The sequence below is a fragment of the Silene latifolia genome, chromosome 9 (assembly GCF_048544455.1).
Source record: "Silene latifolia isolate original U9 population chromosome 9, ASM4854445v1, whole genome shotgun sequence".
Taxonomy (NCBI): domain Eukaryota; kingdom Viridiplantae; phylum Streptophyta; class Magnoliopsida; order Caryophyllales; family Caryophyllaceae; genus Silene; species Silene latifolia.
In genome coordinates, this window is record NC_133534.1 from 101,838,838 (window position 1) to 101,851,256 (window position 12,419).

At 42.0% G+C, this 12,419-nt stretch overlaps 1 non-coding gene across 1 annotated transcript; it reads right to left on the bottom strand.

Moving 5' to 3' along the window:
• Positions 1-2,927: 2,927 nt before the first annotated feature.
• LOC141603491 (small nucleolar RNA R71) lies at positions 2,928-3,033 on the bottom strand. Its single transcript, XR_012525363.1, has one exon. It is a non-coding gene; the product is annotated as a small nucleolar RNA R71 (small nucleolar RNA).
• Positions 3,034-12,419: the final 9,386 nt, after the last annotated feature.

Sequence of the window (12,419 nt, forward strand, 5' to 3'; positions counted from 1 at the left end):
GGCTCGTACCAAACAAGGGTAAGGCCGATTCCTAGTCCATTTCCTCAAGTAGTGAAGGCCCTTGATACAAACAAGAGTAAGCATCATGGTATGGATGACGTCAATCGCTATCCATCCTTAGGCCCAAATAAGAATTAGGACCGTTTAGACGGGACGATTGGTCGAATGGGTTGGGTTGGGCCTAGGAAGGCCGAATAAACGGTCTAGGAAGACCGAGTTATGAAAACCGACAATTGTCTTGTACAAACTATTCCCTAACCTTGTTCAAGTTTCACCCTTGGCTACACGTAAGTGTATTATCCCCAGCGGAGTCGCCAAACTGTGGACAGCGGGGGCCCACGGGGGCGCTTGGGAGGAAGAAAACAAGCGTTTGCATTTGTTAGAGTCGCCATCAATTTTTATGGGAAATTGGAACCGTTCGAATACCTTGTGTCATGTCAAGACACAAAGTAGAGATATGAACACTAAGCAATCGTTACCCTTAGCATTCTATGTCTAGAATGACTCTCGTGGATGCCAATGAACACGGATGTTCACAGAGATCTGGAGTAAGGGGTGAGGGTACGTATTAGGAAGCTCTTTTGATCGAACACCTAATCCCGCCCGCCTCGATAGCGGCCTCTACTAATGATTAGGGAAATTATTCATACTCGATATATCGTCGATTATATGCATGCAATGCAACATCCAAGTTTTAATCCTAGCATGTGAATTTAACTAAGTCGGTTGACACACAGCTTAACAATCAATTGGGTCGAAGTAGGATTTAATGCTCAATTACATGTGAAAACATACAAATGATACAAAATACAAGGAATAAAATTACAATAATAAGAAATTACAATAGTTACATCGGGATTAGCGATTTATGTCGAAAATACCTTTAAAACGGATAATTTGGGAAAAGAAAGAAGAAAGAATTAACGAACAGAAATTAAGGCGACAATACGGATAATAGTCCATTAATACATAAGATAATTAAACTAAGTCAAGCAACAACGGAGTTCGAGATTTAACTCAACTCGAACAGCGCAGCAGATCGCGCCCTTGGAAGAGGCGCAGCAGATGCTGCGTCTGTTCCAAGGGTGAGTTCTGGCTGTGAAGCCAGAACTGCAAATCGTTAATGTTCGTGGGTTAATTTAATGATCGATTTATAATATATACTCGGATAGAAGTGATAATCAGGTTATTTACATGTGATTGATGGTCATAAAAGAAATAAACATGGATGAGACGGATGCAAACGAATTATTTACATGGAAGAATGATTGATTAGTGACATAGGTGAACAAAATAGACTAAACATGATGAATTAATGATAAATTAATGACGAATATCATGAATAACAGATGGAAAATAAATCAAAGATCGAATTCCAGAAACCCAATATGAACAAATCGAATTCCTACAACCCGGATTGAATTTAATGACGAAAACCCGCAAATATCGGATTATAAGGGATTTAAGTCGAATTTAATGACGAATTAAACATGTGAATGAATGATAAATAATATACATGTGAGATTATAAGCTATTATGTCAAAGAATTAGCAGGAAACAAACGAGACAAATTTTGACGAACGAATTACATAGGACGAAGGAAGAAGAAAGGAAGCGAGCTGGCGGCCCTCACGAAGAGGCGCAAGCAGAACTCGCGCTCCTTCAAGAGGCGCGGCGATTCCTTTGCGTCCTTTCTCGACGGTTTGCCTTCTGGAAATCCGCAAAAAAGAGGTTTTAAAGCACGGTTTTAGAAAACGGTTTTAAGAGGTGTTTTCGACATAAACCTTACATTAATGATGATACAAAAGTAAAGAACAATAATAAAAAAGAGATTATACACCCTCAGACTTACATGTTTGACGAAACAAGAAGGACTATGTTATCGATTAGCGATGCTCGGCTCGAACTATGATGCAAATAGGAAAGTGCCCTCGTAAGAGGAAAACGATTAGATTAATTAAGTTGATTGATTGTGGAGTTGGTCAAATTGGTCGGTCATGCAAACGAGGCTGGTACTCAGAAGGATCCGAGCTTACGTGGTCGAATGTTCAAGCACATAGACGCCAAAAAGTGAGAACAAAGGTCTAGAATGCAAAGGGAGAAGATAAGGGCGGACACTCGCGTGAGAAATATGAGGAGCGAAGGCTCCTATTTATACTAATCACGTGAAGGAATTAGGGTTTCGGAGAGTCTTTGGAAGTGAATCTCGGAAAGATATAAAAAAGATACGAAAAATACGCAGAAAAGGACCTGGGAAGAGGCGCAGCAGTCACTTCGTCTCTTGGAAGAGGCGCAGCACCTGCTGCGTCTGTTCCCAAGGGGTTTCCTCCTGCGGAAGAAATATTTCCGTGTTTAAGTTATGGTAGGACGGAATATTTTGGTTTTCCTTAATATCTTGTATGAATATTATGGGAAATTGTTTACCGAAGGATAAAGATTGTGAAATATTTATAAAATATGGAATAGAAATATCCGGAACATTCCAGAACATTCTGACTCGGGATTTAACGGTTATCAGAAAATGGAGACGGTTTTAGGCCCGGACTCCAAATGTACTCTAATTACTGTCAAAACGATCGTATCGGCACGTAGATGACAACTAAGAGGTAGACATTAATATTTGAGCAATCACTTGACGATAAACTTACGAACTGTCACAAATCGTTCCGCGTACCAAACATGCGGCCCAATCATCACTGGGTGGCTTACGAGAGGAGCAAAAATGAGGTATCTACACTGTTCTACTATCCCCGCCACAAAAGGGGTAATTAAAGATAAGATTAAGGAGGTGTTGTTTCCTTTCTTTTTGACTGGCTCAGCCAAGGAGTGGCTGACTGACTTGGACCGTACGGCCGCAGGGATCACAGACTAGGAGACCCTTGCTCTTGGTTTTTATAAGAGATATTTCCCTCTGCAGCACACTAATCAGCTGAGGGCTAAGATCACTAGTTTCAAGCAGGAACCGAATGAAACGTTCTATAAAGCATGGTGCCGGTTCAAGAGGTTGGTGAGGTCTCTTCCTCACCATGGTTTTGATCCAGGGTTTCTGTCCAATCAGTTCTACAATGGGTTGTACGATGACCACAGAGCCATACTTGATGCCTCATCCAAAAGAAGATTCCAAAACAATACTAATGATGAGAAGGGATGGGCGATTATTGAGGAGATGGCGACCCATTCTGCCGAGTATGGGAACTCGAGGGATGGTATTCGAGCAGTTCACGCAGTTGATAAGGCAGTCGTGGCTCAGCTGGAAGCCAGGAATGCTCGTTTTGATAAATTGGAACTGCATTTTGCTGGGGAGCCTCAGACGGTCCATTTGCTTACTAGAGGAGAGACCATCACATGTGAGAGGTGTGGGAGCAATGACGGTCATACTGCTATTGGCTGTCTTACAGAGAAGGAACAGGTCCTTGCTTTTCAACAATATAGGCAAGGAGGGGGTTCCTATTATAATAACCAAGGGGCGGTCCATGCCAATTTGAGGTTGACAAGTCAAAATGTGCTTAATCCTACCCCTCCTCCGTAGCAGCAGCATCCATATGTCCCTCCTCATAAGGCTCAACAAGGCCTTCAGAAGCCTCCTTCCTTTCCTACACCTAATCACGGTGCATCATCCTCGGGTAGGGTGAGCGAGTTATTTGAGTTGAAGACGATGATGCAGTCTTTAACAAAGCAATGGCAACTAAGTGACCAACAAAAAGATGCATCCATCAAGTCACTTGAAACTCAAGTTGCCCAGTTAGCCGCGAACCAATCCACGAGGAAGCATGGTCATTTACCGTCACAAGTCGATAAGAATCCACACGAGACGGTGAATTTAATCAACCGAGAAGCGGTCGTTCATATGAGGGACCGGAATTGTTGAAATCAGACTCGAGGAAGGTAATTACTGCTGATGAACAAAGTGCAGTTGTTGAAGAAAAAGAGCTGGCGACAAAGAAGATACTCGATCGACTGGTTTTAGGTGGTCGATCGAGTGAAAAAGCTGAAGAAAAGACTCGATCGAGTGGAATTTATACTCGATCGAGTGACCAGGAAAAAGAACAGCTCGATCGAGTAAAACAAACAGCTCGATCGAGTGATTTTATTGAGGATTCAGCTCGATCGAATGATATTTTTGCTCGATCGAGTGATGGTGATAAAGAAGACCTCGATGAGCGCCTGCTAGTGCTCGATTGAGTGAAATATCACCTGAAAGACCTCGTTCGAGAGGTAAGAAGTCTCGATTGAAGGATGTAGAGCTTGATACAGTTGATACGTTGGAGGAGAGGAACAAGGGGCTCGAGATACCCATCACGGTACCCTTCCCGAGGCGTCTGCAGAACACAAAGGCTAATCAATAGTTTGGTAAATTTGCCGAACTCCTGAAAAGCTTGCAAGTTACCATTCCGTTCGCCGAATTGCTGACACAGGTACCCTCTTACCTTAAATTTATGAAAGAAATTTTATCATGTAAGAGGCACATTAACGATCATGAGACGGTAGCTTTCACCGAGGTAGGGACGACCCTAGTTCAGAATAAGTTACCTCCCAAACAGTCAGACCCGGGTAGTTTCTCAATTCCGTGTCACATTGGTACCCACTTAATTGATAACACGTTATGCGATCTTGGCACTAGCGTGAGTGTCTTATCGCTATCTCTTGCTAAGAGACTTGGTTTGACCAAGTTTAATTGCACAAATATGATTGTTCAGATGGCCGACCGTAGTATATCACGGCCATTAGGTATCATAGAAGACATACCTGTTAAGATCGGGAAATTCTTTATTCCCATTGACTTCGGTGTACTTGACATCCCCGAGGACACACATACCCCTATCATTTTAGGGAGGCCATTTTTATTCACCGCCGTGCAAAGTGATAGACGTCGGGGCAAGACATTGACTTTTCAGGTTGGGGATGAGGAATTGATTTTCCAACAGTCTAAGTTCCAAAGGGCTCTCATGCAAGCTCAGCCTTGCAATGCCCTCTCTTCTACTAATCGTCCTATTGACACTCCAAATGAAGATTTGGAATATATTGTGCTGCTATCATGACCCCTCCGCCTCAGATTGAGAGCAAAAAGGAGGAAAGTTCGTCTGTTTTCCTTGCTGCAGGTACGGATGAAAATATTGAAGGAGTTGTCAATGGTTATTGTGCAATTAATGTCAGTCAAAGTGGGAGTGATGACGCTAAAGCTGGTAAGAAAGGAGTAAGGACGAGGAAAGTTTGCGCGTATGTGGACGTCAACTATTCTCCTCCTAATGATTCAAATACAAGCTCGTGGAGAATGAAGAGGGCGGTTAATGTTGCTGAGGTGACGTCCTCCAGTAAGGAGCCCTCCGAGGGGCTGCTGAATTGCTTTGAGAAGTGAGCGGGGAAATGCCCCGTGTAACAAATTGTAAAAACAATTTTTAATTTCCGTAGCATTTTTTTATTTCATTTAATTAGGACAATTAGAATTTAGACACTTTTAGCGTAGTTTAGAAGACTATAGACTGTTACTATTTATATTTGGTATTTTGGGATACTTTTGCGAGTGTTTTTATGCAGGTTTGGGGAATTATACGCAAATTCAAAGGCTTACACGAGGAAAAGAGCTCGATCGAGTACTTTTTGTACTCGATCGAGTGAAAGTTGATCGATCGAATGGTTTCTTATTGCTCGATGGACAAAAGCTGAAAAGGGGGTACTCGATCGAGTAAATTTTTACTCGATCGAGTGAAATATATACAGGAACTCTCGATCGAGTGGTTTTAAATCACTCGATCGAGTGATTTTGCAAAGGACACGCAGGGAGTCTCTTTAACTTCCTTCTTTTTCTTATTACTTTCTTTCCTCTTTCGTTATTTCGTCCTCCCTTCACCTTATTTGCGACCAAAATCTCCAATATCTCCATTTTTATTGCCCTTATACCAAATCCACCACCTAAATTTTATTCATTGCTATTTAATCGTCCATTGCCCTCTGCTTTCCCCATGATACTTGCTGTTTTACACGGTCAATTAGAGGAATTAGGGTTTGCGATTTTTCGATCAAAAATCGCCATTCTTGCTTGTTTTGTCGATTAATTGCTCAATTTGTAGGTTCCTCATCATCAAGTAAGTAATTCCAATACTTCTTTGCATTTCAATTTCATTAATTTTGCCTTCTCTTGAAGTAAATTAGGAATTAGGGTTTCGAAATTCATTTTGGGTCGAATTTTTCGACTATTATTGTGATTCAATGCTTATTTTGCCTTACCTGATGATTAATTCCCTTACCTCATTGATTTTCACATGTTTACTTTGAATTTTATGGGAAATTTGCGATTAGGGTTCTTGTCAATCGAAATTTTCGACTGTGAATTGGGTTTTTTCTGCTGCCATATGCCTAATTTGCTTTAATTGTTGCTTAATTTGCTGCATTTGTCATCTGCTACCCTTCCCCTATCGCTGATTACCTGCTTCATTCGATTTATTGAGGAAAAATTCGGAAATTAGGGCTGCCAGTCGAAAATTTCGACTGTTTAGGGAAATTCTCTACTGTGTTCATGCTGTTTTTTTATCAGTTTCCCCTGCCTTATTTGACTAGGATGGATTCTAGATTTATGCCTTCTACGAGCTCCACTGCCAGTCCGTCCTTGTCTGAGGCGGTGGTCCCTGCTGTCACCACCGCCTCCACTTCCGTTAGTACCACAGCCCCTGTGTTCCTAGTTTCTGCTGCTGGTACCGTTTTTACTGCTGCTAGCTCCGTTTCAGCCATAGCTGCTAGCACTGCTACTAGCTCTATTTTAGCCACAGCTGCTAGCACTGCTACTAGCCTTTCTTCCTCAGTGGCGGTCTCTGCTGCGTCCACTGTTGCTGCTTCACTTTCACCTGCAGCCGCAGCTGCCTTTAGAGCGGCCCTAGTACCTCGTACCGTCACTGGACGGTCTTCTACTTCAGGTTCTAGAGGCCGGGTTTGCGATCGTGGTCGTGCTACACCTTCTCCTAGCGTCTCTGCTGGCATGGTCACGATTCGAGTGGACGACACTCTTGACTCCCACCCTGAGTACCCGCAGGTAATTTTTGTTAATGGTGTACATCGTACTAGATTTTATAACTTAGTTGACTGCGAGTTTCTCCCTACACATTTCCTTTGCCGTACGTCACTTGAGAGGCTCGGTTTCTATGAGCCAGTTTGTGAGCTTTTACGGGGCACGGGGAAGGCCGGACTGATCACTATGAGTGGTCATACCTTTCGGGAGCTGAGTCTCGAGTTCTTCAGCTCCTTCACCTTCTCTTTCGGGGCACACGATGCTGCCCCTACTAGTCTTTCTGTGTCCTTCCGGTTGTTCAACCAGACTTTTTCGATGACATTCGAGGAGTTTGGTACTCGACTTGGACTTTCCTTTTCGGGCGCCACTGGTACCCCTTGGAAGGTCATCCGTCAGCTTTGGCGGACCTTGGCCCAGACCACCTTTCCCGAGCGAAAGCTCACTCAGGTCCACCTTTTGCCTGCCCGTTACTTCCTTAGACTGATATGGAGTACTATTTTTGGCCGAAGAGAGCCAAACAACAAAAACAACAACGAGCTCTCCATTTTAGGCGGTTACCTGAACATCGACTGCGGGGGTCCCTTTACCCTCAACATTGCATACTTGACCGCCCAGTACTTCCAGGATCAGGGAGAGAAGATCAGGGGCAGTATCGTCTGCGGTGGCATAGCCACCATTCTTGCCCGCTCTCTCCTCCAGGCCTTGCCTCGTGACCTACCGTACATTGAGGGAGATAGGTACCTGAGCCTAGCGACTATGCACTCTCAGACCTGGCTGACTTCTGACTACCGGACCTGGAAGATAGACGGTTCCTTGTCCGTAGACCTACCTTGCACCACTCTCCCTCTTCTAGCCCCTTTGCCTATTGTTGCACGGGGCGCCCGACCACCACCTCTACCCGAGTACCACCTACCGATCAGACCACCTACTACCATACCCGCTGTTAAGAAGCGGCGTAGACTTGAGTCCGGAGAGGGATCCGCACCTTCCATAGGTGGCCAGACTTCCACGGCCACACCTACCCCGATCTCTACTCCTACTCCTATTCTCGCTCTTTTATTTCTTTTGTCTCCTTTTTATTTTATTGTTTTTTATTCTTTATTGGTTGTATATTCCCGTTCCCCTGTCTATATCTACTGGTGTATGCTGGAGGACAACGAGGGCGTTGTCCGTTTTGGTTTGGGGAGGGTATTGCATCCTTTTGAGTCTGCATTTGCATTTATTTTGCATTCACGTTTATATTTTCAGCTTGCATTGTTTATTCATTTCATAAAATTTAAATAAAAAAAAACGAAAAATTAGTAAATTCAAAAAAATATTCACGTTTATTTTTGCATATAGGTTGAGTCGGAACGGTTGATTTCCGTGATGATATTGCACTATAACTTGTCATTTTAATTGAGCCTTGCACTTTCATTGACAGTTATTAGCTTTGTCATACGCATAGTCTACGAGTTTTTGTTCAAATATAGCTGACTGTTTAGACTTGACCTGATAAATTGGCAACCTACTTTAAAATTTCTGAGATTTAGAGCCCATAACTGCCGACATTCATGACCAGTTCATTAGGAATTGAGAGTAGTACTCCTTGCATAGCATGTCCATCATTTTTGAACTTTTATGACATTCGATTTCTTGTCGAATGAACACATTCGGGTTTGTGGTCGGTGTCACATGCGAGGAGGTGCTTGCAAATTTTCCCCTTTTCTTATATTTTTCACCCATTTAGCTCCACTTAAGCCAAAACTTGCCTTTTTGACCCATTAGCTACTACCCAAACTAAGCCTGCCTAGTCAAGCTAGTTTAGTATGTCTTTTGTGGTATGATTTTCCGTCTGCAATTGGGCCCGTATCATTTTGATTGGAGTTGGTTTAAATAAAGGAAGGAGAATAGAAAAAAAAGAATTGAAAAGAAGAAAAAAAGGGGAAGGAAAAAACGTGAAGAAGAAAAGAAAAAAAATGAAAAAGTGTATGATTCACGTATGTCAGAAAAATGAAAAAAAAAGTTGAAAATAATATTTGTTTTGTATCAGTTGATTCATTTAGACGGTATTAAAAAGGGAAGTTTGTGACCGTCTAACTCCTCCATTCTTATTCCATATTTTTGAGGAGATAGTGTATGTGATTAGTGAGTTGTGTGCCAAATAAAGGGCACTTGTACTTTATTTTTCAGTCAGTTGAGATTCAGACGGTCTTATATGGTCCTGTTTAGGAACAAGCTTGGCGCTTTTACCTCCACATTTCCATAACTTGTTTTGCCTTTTCTCACCTGAACCTCACTATTCCCATATCATTTGTAAGCCCTCGGCTGTGACGGACATTATTGGTTGGAGTGTGTGCATTGGTACTTGAATTCTCTTTCATTTTTGTTGCATGCATGCTATGTAGGTCGCAGTTAGGTAAGTGATTGTTTCTCTTTCTCTCTTTCACATGTATTATTCACCCTTTGCTTAATGAGAGAAGAGTGACCACGTGAGAGTCCGATTTTGTTGGTCTTGCAAGGTCGATAGGTCGGCTATATTTCTAAACAACTTATAACTCGTTTGCATATTGACTGCATAGTTATAACTGTTCATTTTTGTTGCATTAAACCGGTTCAAGTAGATAAGATAGCTCTGAGTTTTCATTTCGGTTCCATTATTTGCATTTTAGTTTACTCGAGGACGAGTAAAGGTTAAGTTTGGGGAGATTTGATACGTGTATTTTGTATAGTCTTTTTAGCCTATTTTAGCACGTATTTCCATGTACTTTTGTACTGTTTATATCGCATTATGACTCGAATTGGCTACTTTGGTTCGTTTTGTCCGTTTTGTAGAAATGAACGTGAAAGTAGTGGAATCGTACCATTTTCGTCCTACTTTGCATGCCTTTTGAGGAGACGGGATTTTTCGGAACGAGATCTTGCATTGGGATGCGTGAAGGAACGGTCTACGAAGCAGTCGGCTACGAGTTGAAGCTGTTTCAGAGGAAGAACACTCGATCGAGCCCTTTTATTGGTCGATCGAGTGGTTTTTGTGGCTCAGTTGGTCGATCGAGTAGTTTGTTTTACTCGATCGACAGTGCTGGAATTGGGTGTTACTCGTTCGAGTAGATTTGCCTGGAGAAGTACTCGATCGAGCTGTTTCAGACTGATCGATCAAGTGGTTTTGTCTTCCATGGGCTTTAATTAGTCCGTGAACTTGTTTTTAGTTATTGGACTTAGCATTTTTCTATTTAAACATACATTAATTAGGTAATTAGGTATCTAATGATCTGATTTTCTTTTATTCATGTTTCACTGCAAAAAGACTAAGTTGCTTTTTCCTCTCTACTGTAACTTTTGCTTCTGGATTTTCTCGCTCGGATGTAGTTGTTCTTTACGCCAGATTCTTGCGATTGTAATCTCTTATTCTATTTTAATCGTAATCTTTCAATCATTTGCTTTAATTACTTGTTTCGTTCCTTCTTAATTCCTGCCCTAATCTTTATTTATGCAATTTCATTATTATTTCATCATGTTTAATGTTAGTTATTTCATTGTTATTAGTTTTGATAATATTAATAGCATGAGTAGCTAAATCATTTCATGTTGGGATTAGGGGATCTGCGGTAGAAATGTGACGATGTAGTGAATAGGTTAGATGAATTATTTGTGAGATTCTGTCCCCATGGCAATATAATCGTATTTACGACTTAGTTGAGTGCACGCTTCGAGTCACCTTTTAACTGGTTAAATTTAATCCTGGATCGGAAGATTGGACTAAATAGACACCTGCTATGAACATGAGACTACCCCGACGAGGACGAAAGTTAAGTTAGTGGAAATCTAGGATAGAAAGTGGACCGGAAGGACCTTTCCATATCCGTCTCACAGTAATTTATCTAGACTACTCGCAGTTGAGTCACCGGACTAACGTAGTGAACCGAAATCCTGACATGTCCCTTCTTTATGATAGTTTATCTCTACTTTCTGCCTTTACAGCTCTTTCCTTGCTTCTCTTTCTTTTACACCTTTAGTATAGATAAATAATTTTCAAACCCCCATTTTGTGACCAAATAGACGGACTCTTTACAGATATCTTGCCTCCTTGAGGAGATCGACATGACTTCCCTAGCTATATAGTTAGTTTAGTTAGTTATTTTTGATAGGTATACGACGCCTGTCGATCGGAACAAAATTCTCCGAAATCGCGAAAGTTTCTCGGGTTAGATAAAGCGACCACGCAAACTTTGAGTAGCAACGGAAGACATTTGGGGGTGCCGGTATGCCATAAACCAAAATTCGTCGAACCTCGGATAATCGTGAAAAATGTATTAATACTCGTTATCCGAGGATGAAATCGAATAGGTTAACTCCTGAAATGACCTCGGGCGCGTGATAAAAAAAACCGGGAGAAAAAGAAACAGGGTTGATTTACGACCTCCCGAACGGCTCATATTGAAGTGTATAATACACGGTTTTTCGGGATTCAGTGGTCCCGGAACAAAATTCTCCGGAAATCGCACAGAAAGTTTCTCAGGTTAGATAAAACTGCCACGCAAAATTTAAAAAGCAACGGAAAACATTTGGGGGTGCCGGTATGCCATAAACCAGCATTCGTCGAACCTCGGATAATCGTGAAAAATGTATAAATACTCGTTATCCGAGGCTGAAATCGAATAGGTTAACTCCGAAATGACCTCGGCGCGTGATTAAAAAACCGGTAGAAAAAAAGCGAGTGTCCGATTTACGACCTCCCGAACGGCTCATATTGAAGTGTATAATACACGGTTTTTCGGGATTCCAGGGTACCGGAACAAAATTCTCCGAAAATCGCGTAAAACGTTCCTCGGGTCAGATAAAGCGGCCACGCAAAATTTGAGTAGCAACTGAAGACATTTAGGGGAGCCGGTATGCCATAAAACAGCATTCGTCGAACCTCGGATAATCGTGAAAAATGTATTAATACTCGTTATCCGAGGCTTAAATCGAATTGGTTAACTCCTGAAATGACCTCGGGCGCGTGATTAAAAAACCGGTAGAAAAAAGAAACATGGTCCGGTACGCCCTCCCGAACGGCTCAAATTGAAGTGTATATAATACACGGTTTTTCGGGATTCCGGGGTACCGGAACAAAATTCTCCGAAAATCGCGTAAAACGTTCCTCAGGTCAGATAAAGCGGCCACGCAAAATTTGAGTAGCAACGAAAGACATTTAGGGGTGCCGGTATGCCATAAAACAGCATTCGTCGAACCTCGGATAATCGTGAAAAATGTATTAATACTCGTTATCCGAGGCTGAAATCGAATAGGTTAACTCCTTAAATGACCTCGGACGCGTGATAAAAAAAAACCGGGAGAAAAAGAAACAGGGTCCGGTACGACCTCCCGAACGACTCATATTGAAGTGTATAATACACGGTTTTTCGTGATTCCTGGGTACCCGAACAAAATTCTCCGG